We start from the raw sequence: 21,463 nt of genomic DNA, 5'->3' as shown, positions 1-21,463 counted from the left end.
TAATCGACGATAATGATAAAAAGCACTCCGTCTTCAGGCCACGAGTGGCCTAGCGGGACCATCCGACCGCCGTGTCATCCTCAGGGAGGATGCGGATAGGAGGAGCGTAGGGTCAGCACACCGCTCTCCCAGGTCGTAAGATGGTATTCGTGACCGAAGCCTCTACTATTCGGTCGAGTAGCTCCTCAATTGACATCACGAGGCTGAGTGCACCCCGAAAAATGGCAACAGCGCATGGCGGCCTGGATGGTCTCCCATCCAAGTGCCGGCCACGTCCGACAGCGCTTAACTTCGGTGATCTCACGGGAACCGGTGTAGCCACTGCGGCAAGGCCGTTGTCGTCGACGATAATGAATTTATACGTACGTAGGTTGCAGAATATTGCCTTGGTTACATGTATCGACAGGCGTGTCCCAGGAAAGTGTTTCGGGACCTTTGCTCTTCATGCTGTATGTGAAGAACCTGGCGAACAATTATTTAGTCAGTTGGTTACATCTTCATCACATCATTTGAACGATTCTTCAATCGCAATGATGACGAAGTCAGTTTACAGTATATGTATACATAATTGGTGTTAAGCCGGCCGGTATGGCCGAGCGGTTCTAGGCACTTCAGTCAGGAACCGCGCGACCGCTACGGTCGCATGTTCGAATCCTGCTTCGGGCATGGATGTGTGTGATGTCCTTAGGTTAGTTGGGCTTAAGTACTTCTAAGTTCTAGGGGACTGATGACCTCAGATGTTAAGTTCCATAGTGCTCAGAGCCAATTAAACATTAATGAACTGATTATTTTTTTAGTCGTAGCCATGCAACTGTACTTGTACAATTTTTCTGTCTTTTATTACGGTACATTGATAATTTTTACTTTTTGGACCGTCTGACTACAACTGAATGAAACAATTTTTATTCTCTGCAAGGCATCTTCAGTGGCCTGTAATATGTACATATTTTTCTATTTAGATTACATTTTGGGGAAACGTACCTATAGGTTATAAACAGTTCTGGTGGTTGGTTCTTGCTACGATGTAGTAATATTTTAAATTCCACTTACAGATTGCGTGGACGATTCTCTACATATTATGTTCCTGTTCCATTTTTGGTGCCGTTCCTCTTTTTGTAATTGGCACTTCCGTTTGTTTTCCACATTTCACAGCACTAGGAACTGAACACTCGTTTTTATGCAATGTTTAATTTTGTGTTGCCGACTGTCGGATGTTACTGCCAAACATCGAATGTTATTGCCAACTTTCGAGTGTAATTTTTGAATTATCTGTGATCTGTCTGTGTATGCATGTGTTTAAATGGTTCACCAGTCCCCTGGACTTAGAACTAATTAAACCTAACTAACCTAAGGACATCACACACATCCATGCGTGAGGCAGGATTCGAACCTGCGACCGCAGCAGCAGCGCGTTTACGGACTGAAGCGCCTAGAACCGCTCGTCCACAGCGGCCGGCTTATGCATGTGTGTGTGTGTGTGTGTGTGTGTGTGTGTGTGTGTGTGTGTGTGTGTTTCTTTTGGCTGCTTGTGAGAGAGGGGAGATTTCTATCCGCATTTCTTTTATTATGTATAGTAGGGAGGCTGTGCTGCTGTGTTATCACATCTTTTGTTTTTTTTTCAGTGACCGCTTTCTAAATGTGGAAGTTTCTTACATTTGTATAAGGTATTTGTGATGATTGTTTATTCTCATTATTTTCTTTTCTAGTTTCAGATGCTTTTTACTGTGTTTTAAATGTTCTACAAATGTGGAATGGTTTGTTTCGTAGTTCCAACACCTGATATGTTCTCTGTACTGTGATTTAAAATTTCTGCATATGATGCCTATGTATACTGCACCACAACTTTGACATTCACGTTTATATATTTCTGATCGCTTGAATTTCTCCCTATTGGTAGCTGGTTGGCTTAGGTGTGATTGGAGGGTTTGTCCAGCCTTATATGCTATTTGGAAGCCCTGTCTGTTTAGTATGTCTGCAACTTTGTGTGTTGATTTATGAGTGTAAGTCGTAGTGTACCATCTGGTTCCTTTCTGTGTGATGCTTTCATTGTGTATCTTTGTTGAGTGTGTTTGTAAGTTTGCAGCTTGTGAGTTATGTTGTGTTCTGGAAGCGTTGTCTTTGTTTTGTATTTGTGTTTGTATTTTCTGATTGAGCCCGTGTGCTACCAGTGTTTCCTACCCGTTGTTTGTAGCTATTTCTATGAATCTACTCATTTCTTTTTCACAGTTTCTCTTGTTGAGTGGGATCTTGTTTAATCTATGTAACATGTGGCTTAGTGCTGCAAGCCTCTCGTTGTGAGAGTGATTAGATGTTGATTGTTTATTGCGTCTGTGGCTGTTGGTTTTCTAAAGATGTTAGAGGTAGGTTTGCCATTTCTTTTATTGTTATGTCAAGAAAATTTATTTGATTTTCTTTTTCATTTTCAAGTGTGAATTTATGTTCTGATGTGCTTTGTTGATTTTCGAGTGGAGTTCATCTATTTTTTTCATTTGGCTCATCCACCAGACAAATAATGCCATCCACATATCTGTGTTTCATTCAGTTGTAGTCAGACCGTCCAAAAACTAGAAATTATCAGTATATCGTTATATTACACGTAACTGAGGAAGACAGGACTGAAAAAAAAAAATTCGTCTACCAGTTTTCAAGTAGAGATTCGTCCATGGAATAGAAGGAATTGTCCAGGATAAATGATTTTAGATTATATTTACAGCTTGCTTTGCCACCTATCAGACACGTTAGGTTATCGGACAAATGACTAAAAATTTTTGCTGTTGCATATTTAAATCGTTTCTAAGTCACTGACAGCTTTAAAAATGGGTAATAAGGGTCATTTCTTCCTCTGTTGTTGGTACGGACAATACTGTTCTTCTCAAATCCTGATGGATGATTTATGACGAATTTCATTAGGGAATTTATATGTTGTGACGGTACAGTTTCAATGCCCAATCTTTTGAAGAGTTACCTACATGACGACCATGGGTGAATAGCACGTGTCATTCTTACTGCTCGCTTTTGTGCAAAATACTTTCCCCCTATGTGGTCATTTACCCCAGAACATTATTCCATAAGAGCGGAAATGCGTAAAATTTGTCAGGAGATTCAAGTTTTCGTTTCCAAGATCAGAAATTATGTGGAGATGAAAAGTAGTTAAATTCAATTTTATGAGAGGCTCGGTAATACTCTTCTTGCAGTTCAAGATCTCATCAGTACGTACACTCAAAAATTTGGAGTCTTCTGTTCACGGACTCCTGGTCATGTGCTATATCACTTGTTGCTATGAGTCTCTTTGTTGTAGAGAAGTGGATATAGGATCTTTTTACAAGATTTAGGGACAGTCCATTTCCTGAGAAACACTTAATAATTCCCTGGTAAACATCATTTAGGACCTCTTCTGTTCGCTTTCTCTCTAATGGGATTTGTTACAACACTAGTATCATAAGCAAAAACTTCCATTTCTTCTTGTTGCATGCTCAGTCGAAGGTCATTCACGTAAGTAACAGGAATGTACCCAACCTACGAGACAAAATTTCAAAGTGGTACAAAGATTGGCAGTTTTCTTTAAAAAGATCAGATTTAGAATTGTACACTTTACAAAACGAAAAAACGTGGTATCCCGTGACTGCTATATCAAAGAGCCACAATCTGAATCAATCAACTCACACAAATACCTGGGCGTAACAGTTTTGTAGAAATAAGAACTGGAACGATGACACGGGCTCCGTGGTAGGTAAAGCGTGTGGCAGACATTGCTTCGTAACCTGGATATCGGGAAGATGGTGTCCGCCAACAAAGTCTCGCGTGTGTGGAACCCATATCAAACACGGCTTATAAGAGAACATTGATACAGACGCAGCACGAATGGTCGCACATTTTTTGACCCGTGGGGAAGAGTCACGAGGATGCTTAGAGATCTCGAAGATGCCGCGGAAGCATACTTAAAATGTTGCAAGAACCAATACTAAGTCCGCAGAACCCCGCACAGTGTAATACAAACCCAAACAAATCCTTCCTTCACGGACTGCGAAGGCAAGTTTCCGACTGACTACACCGAAAGCAGATGACAGTTGTTATTCTTTTCGCGCTCCGTACGCAAAAGCAAGAGGTAAATACGCGGTACAGTGCGAAGTACCCTCTGCGATTCACTTGAAAGTGGTTTGGAACGCACGGACGCGGGAGACTCGACGAACTCGTCTGACAAGTTTCTCCCGCAGACGGAGACACGGCCTGCTTTCGCGCGCGTAGCTGCCTACCTGACAGCTCCTATCGGCGATAGCTGAACGCACTAACCCTTAACTGCTCTAGTGTGGTCCTAGAGAACCCCAGGCGATATGTACACGGAACAACAGATGGCGCCAGTGTTCTTGGTAGTCCTCGGTGAAGAGACGCCGTTTAACGCGGAGTGTTGTATACCGTGTTTACGGTAATATTTTGTGAGATAAAGAGAACTACGTCTCAGACTACCCCACCAGAGTATTAACGTAAGTTGTGTTTCATTATCTCAATTAGTGTTTTACGCGACTGAAGTCTTAGAGTACATCGAAAACAACAAAATTTCAGAGATAACTTCAATTTTTAAGGTTATGTGAGTATGTATGCATTATTTTTCAGAATGGCGTCATTGAGGTAATTAACAGTTGGAAAGAATAGTGAATGATCCTGCGTTTTTGCAATCTGATGAGGAGAGCACAGCAGATGAGGATGAATTTATGCTAAGTGATCATGATTCCACTTCTGAAGTTACATCAGAAAGTAGTTGTGAAGAATCAGATGAAGAAGCGTGTATTAATCCCTCCGCTGACAAATATTTTTTTTGGAAAAAAGCAGTGCTACAAGTCGTCAAAAGAAGCTCCTCCTACCTCTCTTACCCGTGCTCGCAATATACACTCCTGGAAATGGAAAAAAGAACACACTGACACCGGTGTGTCAGACCCACCATACTTGCTCCGGACACTGCGAGAGGGCTGTACAAGCAATGATCACACGCACGGCACAACGGACACACCAAGAACCGCGGTGTTGGCCGTCGAATGGCGCTAGCTGCGCAGCATTTGTGCACCGCCGCCGTCAGTGTCAGCCAGTTTGCCGTGGCATACGGAGCTCCATCGCAGTCTTTAACACTGGTAGCATGCCGCGACAGCGTGGACGTGAACCGTATGTGCAGTTGACGGACTTTGAGCGAGGGCGTATAGTGGGCATGCGGGAGGCCGGGTGGACGTACCGCCGAATTGCTCAACACGTTGGGCGTGAGCTCTCCACAGTACATCGATGTTGTCGCCAGTGGTCGGCGGGAGGTGCACGTGCCCGTCGACCTGGGACCGGACCGCAGCGACGCACGGATGCACGCCAAGACCGTAGGATCCTACGCAGTGCCGTAGGGGACCGCACCGCCACTTCCCAGCAAATTAGGGACACTGTTGCTCCTGGGGTATCGGCGAGGACCATTCGCAACCGTCTCCATGAAGCTGGGCTACGGTCCCGCACACCGTTAGGCCGTCTTCCGCTCACGCCCCAACATCGTGCAGCCCGCCTCCAGTGGTGTCGCGACAGGCGTGAATGGAGGGACGAATGGAGACGTGTCGTCTTCAGCGATGAGAGTCGCTTCTGCCTTGGTGCCAATGATGGTCGTATGCGTGTTTGGCGCCGTGCAGGTGAGCGCCACAATCAGGACTGCATACGACCGAGGCACACAGGGCCAACACCCAGCATCATGGTGTGGGGAGCGATCTCCTACACTGGCCGTACACCACTGGTGATCGTCGAGGGGACACTGAATAGTGCACGGTACATCCAAACCGTCATCGAACCCATCGTTCTACCATTCCTAGACCGGCAAGGGAACTTGCTGTTCCAACAGGACAATGCACGTCCGCATGTATCCCGTGCCACCCAACGTGCTCTAGAAGGTGTAAGTCAACTACCCTGGCCAGCAAGATCTCCGGATCTGTCCCCCATTGAGCATGTTTGGGACTGGATGAAGCGTCGTCTCACGCGGTCTGCACGTCCAGCACGAACGCTGGTACTCTGAGGCGCCAGGTGGAAATGGCATGGCAAGCCGTTCCACAGGACTACATCCAGCATCTCTACGATCGTCTCCATGGGAGAATAGCAGCCTGCATTGCTGCGAAAGGTGGATATACAGTGTACTAGTGCCGACATTGTGCATGCTCTGTTGCCTATGTCTATGTGCCTGTGGTTCTGTCAGTGTGATCATGTGATGTATCTGACCCCAGGAATGTGCCAATAAAGTTTCCCCTTCCTGCGACAATGAATTCACGGTGTTCTTATTTCAATTTCCAGGAGTGTAGTTGGTCGCCTTCCAGGCGCCAGACGTGAGCAAAAACGCTTGATCAACTAACATATTATGTGCTTGAGAACTGTTCATTACTGAAGATTTATTACAACTAATACTCACCAATACAAATGTCAAAGAAATACAGAGCTCCTCATCCGGTACTCATAAAGCCGCTAGATATAATAGAACTGAGAGCATTTCTATGTCTGATTTATTTGTCTGGAGTAATGAAATCTAATCATGAAAATGTTGTTGGACTTTTTGCTAATGGTGGAACTGGTCTTGATGTGTTTCGAGCCATTTTGAGCTTTCATAGTTTTTTTTATTCATTTCGTCTTGTTTGCGTTTCGATTGTGTTACTACAAAAGATGCTAGAAAGGCTGTTGACAGACTTGCAGCTATTAGAGATCTCTGGGAACTCTTTATAGACAAATGTTAAAAGGATTATACTCCAGGAGCGAAAGTGACACTCGATGAAATGTTAGTAACCTTTCGTGTTAAGTGCAAATTTCGCATGTATATGCCTAAGAAGCCATCCATATGCGGCCTCAAAGTTACGTGTCTTTCTGATTCACGAACATTCTACACTCCTGGAAATTGAAATAAGAACACCGTGAATTCATTGTAACAGGAAGGGGAAACTTTATTGACACATTCCTGGGGTCAGATACATCACATGATCACACAGAACCACAGGCACATAGACACAGGCAACAGAGCATACACAATGTCGGCACTAGTACAGTGTATATCCACCTTTCGCAGCAATGCAGGCTGCTATTCTCCCATGGAGACGATCGTAGAGATGCTGGATGTAGTCCTGTGGAACGGCTTGCCATGCCATTTCCACCTGGCGCCTCAGTTGGACCAGCGTTCGTGCTGGACGTGCAGACCGCGTGAGACGACGCTTCATCCAGTCCCAAACATGCTCAATGGGGGACAGATCCGGAGATCTTGCTGGCCAGGGTAGTTGACTTACACCTTCTAGAGCACGTTAGGTGGCACGGGATACATGCGGACGTGCATTGTCCTGTTGGTACAGCAAGTTCCCTTGCCGGTCTACGAATGGTAGAACGATGGGTTCGATGACGGTTTGGATGTACCGTGCACTATTCAGTGTCCCCTCGACGATCACCAGTGGTGTACGGCCAGTGTAGGAGATCGCTCCCCACACCATGATGCCGGGTGTTGGCCCTGTGTGCCTCGGTCGTATACAGTCCTGATTGTGACGCTCACCTGCACGGCGCCAAACACGCATACGACCATCATTGGCACCAAGGCAGAAGCGACTCTCATCGCTGAAGACGACACGTCTCCATTCGTCCCTCCATTCACGCCTGTCGCGACACCACTGGAGGCGGGCTGCACGGTGTTGGGGCGTGAGCGGAAGACGGCCTAACGGTGTGCGGGACCGTAGCCCAGCTTCATGGAGACGGTTGCGAATGGTCCTCACCGATACCCCAGGAGCAACAGTGTCCCTAATTTGCTGGGAAGTGGCGGTGCGGTCCCCTACGGCACTGCGTAGGATCCTACGGTCTTGGCGTGCATCCGTGCGTCGCTGCGGTCCGGTCCCAGGTCGACGGGCACGTGCACCTCCCGCCGACCACTGGCGACAACATCGATGTACTGTGGAGACCTCACGCCCCACGTGTTGAGCAATTCGGCGGTACGTCCACCCGGCCTCCCGCATGCCCACTATACGCCCTCGCTCAAAGTCCGTCAACTGCACATACGGTTAACGTCCACGCTGTCGCGGCATGCTACCAGTTTTAAAGACTGCGATGGAGCTCCGTATGCCACGGCAAACTGGCTGACACTGACGGCGGCGGTGCACAAATGCTGCGCAGCTAGCGCCATTCGACGGCCAACACCGCGGTTCCTGGTGTGTCCGCTGTGCCGTGCGTGTGATCATTGCTTGTACAGACCTCTCGCAGTGTCCGGAGCAAGTATGGTGGGTCTGACACACCGGTGTCAATGTGTTCTTTTTTCCATTTCCAGGAGTGTATTTATGTAATGCAACACAGGCAAAGGGACAAAAGTATATGATCAATTCCAACACAGGATGTTTTGAAACTAATAACACCAATTGAGGGAAGGAATAAAAATGTGACAGTTGACAATTGGTTCATGTCACCTGAACTCTGATCAACTGGAAGACAAAAAGTTGACTATCTTAGGCACTCCAAAGCTAAATAAACCGCAGATCCCAGAAGAATTCAAACCAAACAGAAAGCACCCAGTAGAATCTGCATTATTTGGGCGTAGCGAAGTAAATAAATGGTTCAAATGTCTCTGAGCACTATGGGACTTAACTTCTGCGGTCATCAGTCCCCTAGAACTTAGAACTACTTAAACCTAACTAACCTAAGGACATCACACACATCCATGCCCGAATCAGGATTCGAACCTGCGACCGTAGCGGTCGATCGGCTCCAGACTGTAGCGCCTGGAACCGCGAAGGAAAGAATTCGTTCTTTGTTCCTTGGATAGGTCGAGCTGTTGTGTTGCTTTCATCTATGCACCACGATCAGAAAATTAGTACTCAAAAGAGAAAACCTGAAGCAATCATTGAATAGAATGCCACAAAAGGAGGAGTAGACGAACTGGACTACATACGCGCCAACTATTCGGAATCACGGCGAACACGCAGATGGCCAATGTCTGTATTTTATGCCATTTTAAACATACTATGAGTCAATGCTGCTGTTTTACTTCAGTGCACCAAACAACTTGATCAAACTGATGATTTAAAAAGAAGATAATTGCTACAGAGGCTTGGAATGGATTTAGTAAAACCCCATATACAACGTCGAGGTGTCCTACACCTTTTTTTGTCCACTGAGAGACGTTGTTGTTTAACTTGGTGGTCCTCTTGCCTCAACATCTTCAAAGCCAGAAGAAAGCAAATGCTACTTATGTGCAAGAAATGCGGACAAGAAAACCAAAATAGTGTGTGAAAAGCGCTCAAAACATGTTTGTCCCGATCGCAGATTGTTTGTAATCATATCTCAAATGCATAAAAATAATTATAATATTCAGTGACAAAAGTGCAATTGGAAATAAATTTTCTTTAAATTACAGTTATTGGGGCAGTCCGAGACCCCACTAGAGAATTAGCGTATGAACATTTCTGTAGAGTACTTAACGGGTAAGAACGCACAGAAACTGTTCCCTTGCCCTATTCGAGGGCGGTCATAAAATCTCGATCAATTCCTAAGAAATAATCGAGCCATTTGTGTAATACGCACGTATACACTGTACCATTCGGTAGTTTTGGTACAGTACATAAATGAGGTAGTTAACAGTACGATTACCGGTAATTTGGCGGGGGAAAATGGTTCAAATGGCTCTGAGCACTATGGGACTCAACTGCTGAGGTCATTAGTCCCCTAGAACTTAGAACTAGTTAAACCTAACTAACCTAAGGACATCACAAACATCCATGCCCGAGGCAGGATTCGAACCTGCGACCGTAGCGGTCTTGCGGTTCCAGACTGCAGCGCCTTTAACCGCACGGCCACTTCGGCCGGCTATTGGCGGGGGAAGAAAAAAAAATGAATGAGGTAGAAACTGGGCGCCGGCGACTTTTCTTTGTTTGTTTTGTTGTTTGTTTGTTTTGCATATAACAACTGTGTATTTCGTATCCTTACAAAATGTAAATTGCATGTTATTTACATAAATAAAAATCAAGTTCCGCACGTAGGAAAGATCACCGCATCAGAACGGCTCGACCTTTGTTCTTTATGTTGCGTTATAATTGTCACGATAAGGTTTGTATGAAAGAAAATTTTTTGCAAAATCCACCTACAAAGTCGGAAATTTGGATGGTATTTTTATATGAAAATGTTAAAGAAATGACTGTCTGACAGTTCTGCTGTCACGTGTTTGCATAACAACAACAAATTACGCATGGAATATTGATATTTTGCGACAAAAATACGATAGAAAGCGATATTTCAGTGCAATATCGGTGGTGATATCTTTAGTGTGTGGCAAAGACAGAACTTGTGTCGGTTCGTGGTAATGTGATGTTGCAAACATTCAATTAACCTCAGTTCGTGGTTTATTTCTTTGGAAAAAATGCCGCCAGTGTGACGTCTGAATATTGGGCGCCGTACGCGCAACGAATGCCAGCTACATGGTTGCCGAGTCAACAAGACTGACGAAGAGCGTAGACAGCATTTGAAGGCAAATGGAATAAGAATTTCTGAAGCGCGATCCGTTATGACTCCGGATCCTTGAATTCCGATTAATTTCATTTCAATAACTTCCTGACCTTATTGAAGTTATTTTGTTTCAGTTTACACGAGTTGTGGGAAGTATTCGGTTGGGTAAATCCCTTCTCGACTAATTATCAACAGACCTCGACTGATTGTCAACAGACAAGGAGCAGTTTCAGCCACTGTAAATAAAGACAATGATGTCATATAATACTGAATACATACAGTTAAAACGGCTGCGAGAAAGAACACGTTAAGCTGTGCTGTGAGAAATGTGTAGTTTTGTTTTCCTTTTCGCAATCATTTTTAACAGAAAACAGGAAAATGTTTATCGCTACATTTATGATCCTACCTCTTCTTAGGTTAAAACAACGCGAAAAAGTGTCATTAAAGCAACTAATCTCGCAGACCCAGCAGCTAGCAATGTACTAACCCCTGTACTAACGATTTCCATCGATTTACCCACACATTTTGACTTCTATTCCTAATCAATGTTCCTTTTGCAGTAACAGTGAATAAGATCAGAGACAATGGGAGGACGAGATTGATAGTGAAGGGGGAAGGAAAGGGTTATAAAGAAGGGGAAGGAGAGATGAGGGATGAGGAGATGCATTAGAGAGAGTGTCGGATAAGAGAAGTACAGTGAGTGGGGTGAAACAGAGCTAGAGGGGGGGGGGGGAGGAGGAGAAGAGTGACAAAGGGAGGGGGGAAGATCAGAGAGATACAGGATAGAGAGAGGAAGCGGGGGGCGGAGAAGAATACTAGGACGTATACCCAATTCCCACACATGTTTAGCAATTGCGAAGCATTGCCTGTTTCGCTAGTAAGTAATATAAATTAGTTAATAACGAAACCTTTGCCCTTTTACGTAACCAAAGTAATAACTTTTCGTGCAAGTACAGTTTATACCGCCAAACATAAAAAATCTATATAATTATTGTTGTTATTTTGTATCAATAAAACGTTCTTCATCACGGTCAAGGCAAGAGTTTCCTTGTATTATTGACAAGCGGGGAAAGTTGTATATGAATAACAGAAGCATACACTTGTCAGCCAGAACATTATGATCACCTTCGCGCGGATAGCAGGTAGGTCGCTGCGCTGGAGGGCGTTGGCACCACATCTACACACACAAATCACCAAATTTTCGTAAATACCAGGGATGGGGACGATGAGCTCTGACGCCACGTTCAGTCGCATTCCAGACGTGTTCGATCGGGTTCAGATCTGGCGAGTTGGGGGAACCAGCAGCTCAATTGAAACTAGCCACTGTGTTTCTCGAACTCCTGCACGACACTTTTCACCTTTTGACATGCCGCACTATCTTGTTGAAAAATGCCATTGCCATCGGGACACATAATCGTCACGGAGGGGTGTACGTGGTCTGCAGCCAGTGTACGATACTTCTTGGCCGTCATGGTGCCTTGCACGAGCTCCACTGGACTCATGGATGCCCACATGAATGTTCCGCAGAGCATAAGGGAGCCGCACCAGTTTGTCTCTGTCCCGCTTCCTGCGCACGGGGTCCCAGGTTCGATTCCCAGCGGGGTCAGGGATTTTCTCTGCGTCGAGATGACTGGGTGTTCTGTGTCTTTCATCATCATTTCATCATCGTTGACTCGCAAGTCGCCGAAGTGGCGTCAGCTGAAAGGACTTGCAACTTCGGCGGCCAAACACACCGCATGGGGTCTCCCAGCCAACAGTGCCGTACGATCATTTCATTTCAGTACAGGTGTCCAGGAGTGTTCCCCTGGAAGACGACAGATTCTTGCCGTCCCATATGAATGGTGAATAAGATATCGGGATTCATCAGACCACGGCGCCAACGTCCAGTGCCGATGGTCACGTGCCCATTTCACTCGTAGTTACCGACGTCGTCGCGTTAACATTGGCGCATGAATGGATCGTCAGCTGTGGAGGCACATCGTTAGGAGTGTTCGTTGCACTGTGTGTCCAAACACGCTAGTACTCTGCCCAGCATTAAAGTCCGATGTCAGTTCCTCCACAGTTTGCCGCCTGTCCTGTTTTACCAGTCCGCCCAGCCTACTGCGTCCGACATGTCTAATGAGGGGTGGCTGCCAGCCCCACGACGTCTCGACGTGGTTTCGTCACTTGTTGAAGACATTCACCATAGCACTTCTCGAACACCGGACAAGACGTACAGTTTCCGAAAGCAGTGACTACTAAACACAATTACCTAAATGGAAGACCATCCGCAGCATGGAAAGATAAAGCAATTATGACCAGATTTTGAATGAGTCCACAGCAGTATCATTGTGTATGTGCAAGGAAAACTACTGATATTCAATGTTCAATGGAGGATAGGGCGCACTTGTTACAAAAACTGGTGACTGCGCGTTTCAAGGATGCTCAATTTAGTTTACAGAATATGCGCGATGGTGGCCTACTACGTCATGCAGATCAAACTACGCGTGACATAGATTACAGTGATTTCAAGGGAAGTAGTAGATGGTTGCATAACTTCAAACACTGCTGCAGAATAGGAAGATGTAATATAATGAAATTTCAAACGAAGTATCAACTTGACGATGCACAGTAGACTACGGAATCTGCCCAAAAATTTGTAGATGAGTTAGACGAACTTTTACCGTCGTTCAGTAAGGACTTTGTTTTTAACTCGGACCAATCTACAGAAAAAGCATATGAAAGGAGGTCTGGAAATTAGAGGTACCAAACTAACATCAATGCTTTTACTCATTTGTACACAGTTATGCCGCCTGCTTACCTGCATGGTAAATTGGCTGGAAAGTTATTTATTGTGCTGCGAGACGTTGGAGGTGCCCTGCCGCTGCGATTCTTTCTCGTGTGCGTGATATTGCAGTACGGCAGCAGGTGATATTGCCGTACGGCATCAGGGAGTATTTACGTCACAGCATGCAAGAGTGGGAAAATAGGCATAAGAGAACTATAGCTATGGTATGAGCACTGCTTTTGGCCAATACCTGGTCAAAATAACTTGCTTGACTACTGGTCTGCGTATAAAATTCGTACTGCTTTCGAGAAAGCGATCCCTCCCAAAAAAAGTGTGTGACATTACAGTTCATACCACATGGAACCACTGGGCAAATTCAGCCTCTGGATGTTTGTTTTTTCCGTGCCTATAAAACACATTATCACACTGTCTGCAGTTACGCCTTAAAGCATAGTTTTCACGAAAAACTCGACGACACTCTGTTTCGCATTTAGTTGCATGCTGTCACATTCCACCATTTTTCTCATCACCCCATTACACCAATGTGATACCGTATGCATTCCTTAAGAGTGGATACCCAGCTGATCGTCCTGCACGGTTTCTAACTGCCAAGGAGTTCACGTCAGACGTTGATGGTGCGAAGCTTTGTGATCACTCTGACGTGTGGTGTTCATGGTGCAAGTTAATAGTTTGCTTTGAATATTTATTGAATGTCGACGATGTCCATTTCGTCAGGTTGATCTCTGCACCTCCCAGACACTCATTTTCTATCGCCCATCTAATGCACGTGGTGAGTCATCAGTAGCTAATACTTTTCTCTCATAATTAGCAACACAACAGTTTCAAATAAACTTTCCTGAACACTGAACTTGGGGCCTCCCACTCGACTGGTTCCTTATAAGAGGTTGCCATACCTTTCGAAACAATTACTCTGTAAAAAAACACTTATTAACTCGCGGAGGCGATTAGTCATACATGAACCCCGGCTAATGCGACGTTCTCCTTGCTTGACATGCCAAACATGTGTATCAACATTCCTATGTACGTAACTATAGCAGTAATTTAAAAAAAGGGCACTTCCACTCGGACTAATTAATGAAATTGCGAGTTGATGGAAACTGTACTAAAGCACAAGTATATTGCTTTTCAAATTCAGATCTACCTTTAAACTGATGGATTAGCTACGCGATTCCACTAGCAGGTACACAGGCAGATATTTTCGTAAACAATATGTCAAATAAAAACTTCAAAGGTCGCCCTGAAATTAACGCATGTATAGTGTACTACAGGGGCGGGCAAACGTTGCACGCGGCTCATGAGCACACAGAGCTGCGCGTGTGCTGCTCGCGTGCAATCGTCGAACGGAGCAGTGGCGACAGCCGGCAGGTTGCCGCAGTGTAGTTCCAGGCTAAGCTGCGGACGTTGAAGCGAAGCGACCACTACGTAGTGAATTTCAGTAACCAGAAAATGCAGAGTGAATCAAGGAAACGGAAAAATTGGAGATTTGCTATCTTTTAAAAAGGGAGAATCATTTTTTCTGTGCAAAAACGTGAAAATTGGAAATGTATAATATGTGACAGTATTCTCGCTGGTCAGCGGAAGTTTAATATTGAACGCCATTATAATAAATTTCAGTATGTTGCCGTTCTTAGTGCAATTAAAGAGGAATTTCTGCCGGCCGCGGTGGTCTAGCGGTTCTGGCGCTGCAGTCCGGAACCGCGGGACTGCTACGGTCGCAGGTTCGAATCCTGCCTCGGGCATGGGTGTGTGTGATGTCCTTAGGTTAGTTAGGTTTAAGTAGTTCTAAGTTCTAGGGGACTTATGACCACAGATGTTGCGTCCCATAGTGCTCAGAGCCATTTGAACCATTTTTTTTTGAGGAATTTCTCAAGCGATTTGGGGATATATCTTACTTCTCCCAAGGTTTTGAATAGTTCTCGAGACAATCTGCTGTTTCTGTAGATGATATTCATCCCAGTTTGCAAATGGAATTAATAGGTCTACAGCGTAATTCTCGTCTGAGAGACAGGTTCCTTTTGGCAAGACGTGTGATAGATTTTTATCACGACTTTCCACAGCAAGTTTCCTCGTCTCCATCGTGAAGCCGCGAAGATAATGTCAATGTTTGGCTCGACATACGTTTATGAGAGATTTTTTTCTGTTATGAAAATTAATAAGTCTCGGTTAAGAGCAAACATCAGTAATGAAAATTTGCGTAACTGTTTGCGTTTGTCTGTATGTAGAAATTTTGTTCCAGACATTAAACGTATTGTAAACTCCACCTGTGATAATTAAATAAAACGTATCGTAGGTAATAGGTATTCTTTCAAACGATGATTACTTTCAAGCACTCCTACTACCCTTATTCCTTCATTCAATAAAGCAGGCCAGGAAACAAAACGCATTACAGAGGAAGAAGTGGAGAGACGGTATGGTGGGGAGGGGAGAGAAGCGGGTGGCCAGCTTGCCCCTGTGTGCACGCAGAACACCTGTTAACTGCAAACGTGCATGTGCACCGCACACGTGCAGAATTCCTGCCCGCCCCTGGTGTACTACAAACATTATGTTGATGACTTTCTCGTCTTATTCCGTACTCACAATAAGCAGCTGACGAATTTTCAATTGTCTTTAGTAAAATAAATAATATTGTCACTTTTGCAGACGAGCAGCAGTGGGGCGACGGTACTAATTGTTTAGATATTTCCACTGACATGAATCAACACAGCATTTCTGCAGAGTCCATATCCATACATACGATAAAAATGAATGTATGCCTATTTGTATGTGTGTACATATATATATATGTTCCACATCTCCTCCTAAACAAACAGATCGTTTTGAGCCAAACTTTGTACACACATCCCTTACAGCCAGGCAAGAGTAGCTGTGGCGGTAACAACCAATTACATACCATAGTTCAGGGGATATGATGTCATAAACAATGAGATGTGTCAAAACCGCCGCATCATGCATAATGTTTAAATTTATTTGTTCTGTGTTGCTAACAACATTCGGAATAAATTTCGCAGGCAATATGAACTATGCACCACAGACCAAATGCACCTACAAAATTATATCATGCTACCACACAAAGATCACGAGATATAACGTCATAAAGAGTGAGACGTATGAAAAACTGCTGCATTATGCTTGGCGTTTAAATTCATTACTTCTTTGCTAATAACTGTATACGCAACACATATTGGAGAATGGATCAACCTATGCCGCTGAACATACTAACAGAATTATATACACTGAAGCGCCAAAGAGACTGGTATAGCTATGCGTATTCATATACAGAGATTTGTAAACAGTCAGAATACGGTGCTGCGGTCGGCAACGCCTGTATAAAACAATAAGTGTCTGGCGCAATTATTACGTCGGTTACTGCTGCTACAACAGCAGATTAACAAGATGTGAGTTTGAATGTGGTGTTATAGTCGGCGCACGAACAATGGGTCACAGCATCTCCGAGGTGGCGATGAAGTTGGGATATTCCCGTAAGACCTTTTCACGAGTATACCGTGAATATTAGGAATGCGGCAAAACATCAAATCTCCGACATCGCTGAGGCCGGAGAAAGATTCTGCAAGAACGGGACCAACGACGACTGAAGAGAATCGTTCAACGTGACAGCAGTACAACCTTTCCACAAATTGCTGCAGATTTCAACGCTGGGCCATCAACAGGTGTCAGCGTGCGAACCATTCACCGAACCATGATCGATATGAGCTTTCAGAGCCGACGGCCCACTCGTGTACTCTTGAAGACTGCACGACACGAAGCTTTACACCTTGCCTTGCCCTGTCAACACTGACAGTGGAATGTTGATGACTGGAAACATGTTGCCTGGTCGGAGGAGTCTCGTTTCAAATTGTATCGAGAGGATGGACGTGTACGGGTATAGAGACAACGTCATGAATCCATGGACCATGCATGTCAGCAGGGGGCTGTTCAAGCTGGTGGAGGCTCTATAATAGTGTGGGACATATGCAATTGGCGTGGTATCGGACCCCTGATACGTCTAGATACGACTCTGCCAGGTGACATGTACATAAGCATCCTATCGGATTACCTGCATCCATTTATGTCCATCGTGCATTGAGACGGACTAGGGTAATTCCAGTAGGACAATGCGACACCTCACATGTCCAGATCTGTTACAGAATGTCTCCAGGAACACTGTTCTGAATTTAAATACTTCCGCTGGCTACCCAACCCCTCAAGACACGAACATTATTGAGCATATCTGGTATGCCTTGCAACGTACTCTTACGGATTTATGGACAGCCCTGCAGGATTCATGGTGTCAATTCCCCCCGGCAACACTTCAGACATTAGGCGAGTCCATGGCACTACGTACTGCGGTACTTCAGCGTGATCCCGGGGTGCTGCACAGTATTAGGCACTTTGGAAGGAGTTTATAGAGGGTCTATACGATGTATTTAAGGTCAATATTATGGAAATTGAAGACTATACAGATGAAGATGGAATGGAAGATACGATACTGCGTGAAGAGTTCGACAGAGCACTGAAAGACCTGAGTCGAAACAAGGCCCCGGTAGTAGACAACATTCCATTAGAACTACTGACGGCCTTGGGAGAGCCAGTCCTGACAAAACTCTGCCATCTGGTGAGCAAGATGTATGAGACAGGCGAAATACCCTCAGACTTCAAGAAGAATATAATAATTCCAGTCACAAAGAAAGCAGGTGTTGACAGATGTGAAAATTACCGAACTATCAGTTTAATAAGTCACAGCTGCAAAATACTAACAGTATTCGTTACAGACGAATGGAAAAACTGGTAGAAGCCGACATCAGGGAAGATCAGTTTGGATTCCATAGAAATGTTGGAACACGTGAGGCGATACTGACCTTACGACTTATCTTAGAAGAAAGATGAAGGAAAGGTAAACATACGTTTCTAGCATTTGTAGACTTAGCTTTTGAGAATGTTGACTGGAATACTCTCTTTCAAATTCTAAAGGTGGCAGGGGTAAAATACAGGGAGCGAAAGGTTATTTACAATTTGTACAGAGACCAGATGGCAGTTATAAGAGTCGAGGGGCATGAAAGGTAAGCATTGGTTGGGAAGGGAGTGAGACAGGGTTGTAGCCTCTCCCCGATGTTATTCAATCTGTATATTGAGCAAGCAGTAAAGGAAACAAAAGAAAAATTCTGAGTAGGTATAGAAATTAATGGAGAAGAAGTAAAAACTTTGAGGTTCGCCGATGACATTGTAATTCTGTCAGAGACAGCAAAGGACTTCGAAGAGCAGTTGAACGGAATGGACATTGTCTTGAAAGGAGGATATAAGATGAACATCAACAAAAGCAAAACGAGGATAATGGAATGTAGTCAAATTAAATCGGGTGATGCTGAGGGGATTAGACTAGGAAATGAGACACTTAAAGTAGTAAAGGAGTTTTGCTATTTGGGGAGCAAAATAACTGATGATGGTCGAAGTAGAGAGGATATAAAATGTAGACTGGCAATGGCAAGGAAAGCGTTTCTGAAGAAGAGAAATTTGTTAACATCGAGTATAGATTTAAGTGTCAGGAAGTCGTTTCTGAAAGTATTTGTCTGGAGTGTAGCCATGTATGGAAATGAAACATGGACGATAAGTAGTTTGGACAGGAAGAGAATAGAAGCTTTCGAAAGGTGGTGCTACAGAAGAATGCTGAAGATTAGATGGGTAGATCACATAACTAAAGAGGAGGTATTGAATAGAATTGGGGAGAAGAGGAGTTTGTGGCACAACTTGACTAGAAGAAGGGACCGGTTGGTAGGACATGTTCTGAGGCACACAAATTTAGCATTGAAGGGCAGTGTGGAGGGTAAAAATCGTAGAGGGAGCCCAAGAGATGAATACATTAAGCAGATTCAGAAGGATGTAGGATGCAGTAAGTACTGGGAGATGAAGAAGCTTGCCCAGGATAGAGTAGCATGAAGAGCTGCATCAAACCAGTCGCAGGACTAAAGACGACAACAACACCAACAGCACTTTCTTTGTTTCTTCAGTGTAATTGTATACCACATGGACCCGGAGATGAACCTGGAGATAACGGTATGAACATTGAGATGCATGAAAAACTGCCCCTTCGCAGATGACTTTTTAGTTTACTTCGTTGCTACTAACTCTATCAGCAAAACATATTTCGCGTCATCGGGGCTCAGTTCGAAGCGGGACTCATCACCGAAGACAACTCCAGTCAATGAGATCCCAGGACGAATATGTGTCTGGAGACCCCCCAGACAGTGGTGGGACACGGACCTAACCCGCCATACTGGCCGACAGCCAGGAGTGGTGGTCTGGGGTGATACTTCATTTCACAGCAGGACACCTTTCGTTGTCATCCCCGGCACCGTCACGGGGCATGGTACGTCGACGGTGTTCTACGGCCTCGTTTTGTAGTCCTTCATGGCGAGCCATTCTGGTCTTATCTTTCAGACAGATAATGCCTCCCCCCCCCCACCGTGACAGTGGTGGGACACGGACCTAACCCGCCATACTGGCCGACAGCCAGGAGTGGTGGTCTGGGGTGATACTTCATTTCACAGCAGGACACCTTTCGTTGTCATCCCCGGCACCGTTACGGCATGGTACGTCGACGGTGTTCTACGGCCTCGTTTTGTAGTCCTTCATGGCGAGCCATTCTGGTCTTATCTTTCAGACAGATAATGCCTCCCCCCCCCCCCCCCCCCCCGCACACTGTGAGGCTTTCCACTGCTTGTCTTCGTGCTTGCCAAACCTTACCTAGACCAGCAAAGTCACTGGGTCTCTCCCAAACTGAGAACGTTTGGAGCAATCTTGGCAAGCCCCTCCAACCAGGCCGGGATTTTGCCGATCCGCCGAGCCAATTAGAATATGGCACGATATTCCTCACGAGGACATCAAACAACTCTGTGAATTAGTGCCAAGCCGAGTGACTGTTTGTGGAAAGGCCAGAGTTGGACCAATGTGTTACTGACTTGATTGGTTTAGTGGGGCTCCCCCTCTTGTATAAATCATGCAGTGTTTCTGAAATTGTAATAATTTGTTTATCTTTACGTGTACATCACATCTACCAGTCTTCGTGGTGTGCCGTTTCTTTTTTCCTTTCCTCTCTTCTCTCTCTCTCTCTCTTTTTTTTCCGGCACATATTTATTCTCTACTACTAAGACACTCCTGCAGTAGAGTCAGAGTCAACTTAAGGAAATCTCTGACACCTGGCAACGCTATTGACAGCTTTCAACTGTGAAGCGCAAACGGCTGTAGGCGAAAACAATGAAAACAGTAGCCGTCTACAGAGCTATGAAGAGAGATGTTTCCACAGAGACTCTACAAAATGACGCTGCAGACACGTGAAGCAGGAGGGTCCACCGTACAGAAACTATCTCGGATCTTTGTACGAATTTTTCGTGATTTGAAAAGTGGTTCCACGAATATATGTAAATGATAATTTTCTATATTACATTACAGATGTAAAGTTCATTTTTTGTGTCCCTTTCTATAGAAAACAGCCAGAATTAATACCCAGGAAATGCTGCGATTGTCAGCTAGCTTACCATAAATCTACATACATTACCTGACCACAATTCCTGGTGCATCATGACATCCTGTTGAATGTAAATAAGCCGTCGATAAAGTTTAGAATTCACGAAATCTAAAAGGAATTAATTTTCACAAAACAAGGCACTATATAAAAAATAACTTTTATCGTTTAGTTTCTATGCCCACGTGTCGTATAGACTCAAAAATCTGTTTACAAAATGTAAACGTCGCATTCAATTATCAAGCTTACCTCTTTCATAAAAAAACCACGACCAACGTAAGTCTTCCACCAGAACAGTGGCACATTCAAAATCTACTGCTCTGGTTGTAAGGCTGGCTACTTCGGTCAAATGAGAATTAACTTCATAACGCGATAGAAGGAACAGAATAGAACAGCAAGGAAACATTGAAAGCCTCGCAGCTCACCTCATGCAAGTTAATCAAGAGGTACACAGTACCGAAGACAATCCCGTAATGCTTCACGCAATGAAGAAGGCATGGTTTATGGACATGTGTGAAGAAATATAAATCTATATCCATCTAAAATGAATCGCCCAGTTATTAACAGCTTCCTTTATAGCTGTACCCCAAGTTCGTATGTGTATCCAGATGTTTTTAAACGTGCTTTTGTAAGCAGTCCGCAATGCAATCAGTCTGCGCTAGCACCCTCTACAGTTCCCAACGTTTTAGCATTTGCAT

General features: G+C 44.6%; 1 pseudogene; it reads right to left on the bottom strand.

Annotated features, from left to right (window-relative positions):
* Positions 1 to 222: 222 nt before the first annotated feature.
* On the bottom strand, positions 223 to 340 carry LOC126211004 (5S ribosomal RNA; annotated as a pseudogene).
* Between the last annotated feature and the right edge of the window lie 21,123 nt (positions 341 to 21,463).

This window comes from Schistocerca nitens, chromosome 10, assembly GCF_023898315.1.
Source record: "Schistocerca nitens isolate TAMUIC-IGC-003100 chromosome 10, iqSchNite1.1, whole genome shotgun sequence".
Taxonomy (NCBI): Eukaryota; Metazoa; Arthropoda; class Insecta; order Orthoptera; family Acrididae; genus Schistocerca; species Schistocerca nitens.
Note: the sequence above shows the minus strand (reverse complement) of the source record. Positions and strands in the feature narration are given on the sequence as shown.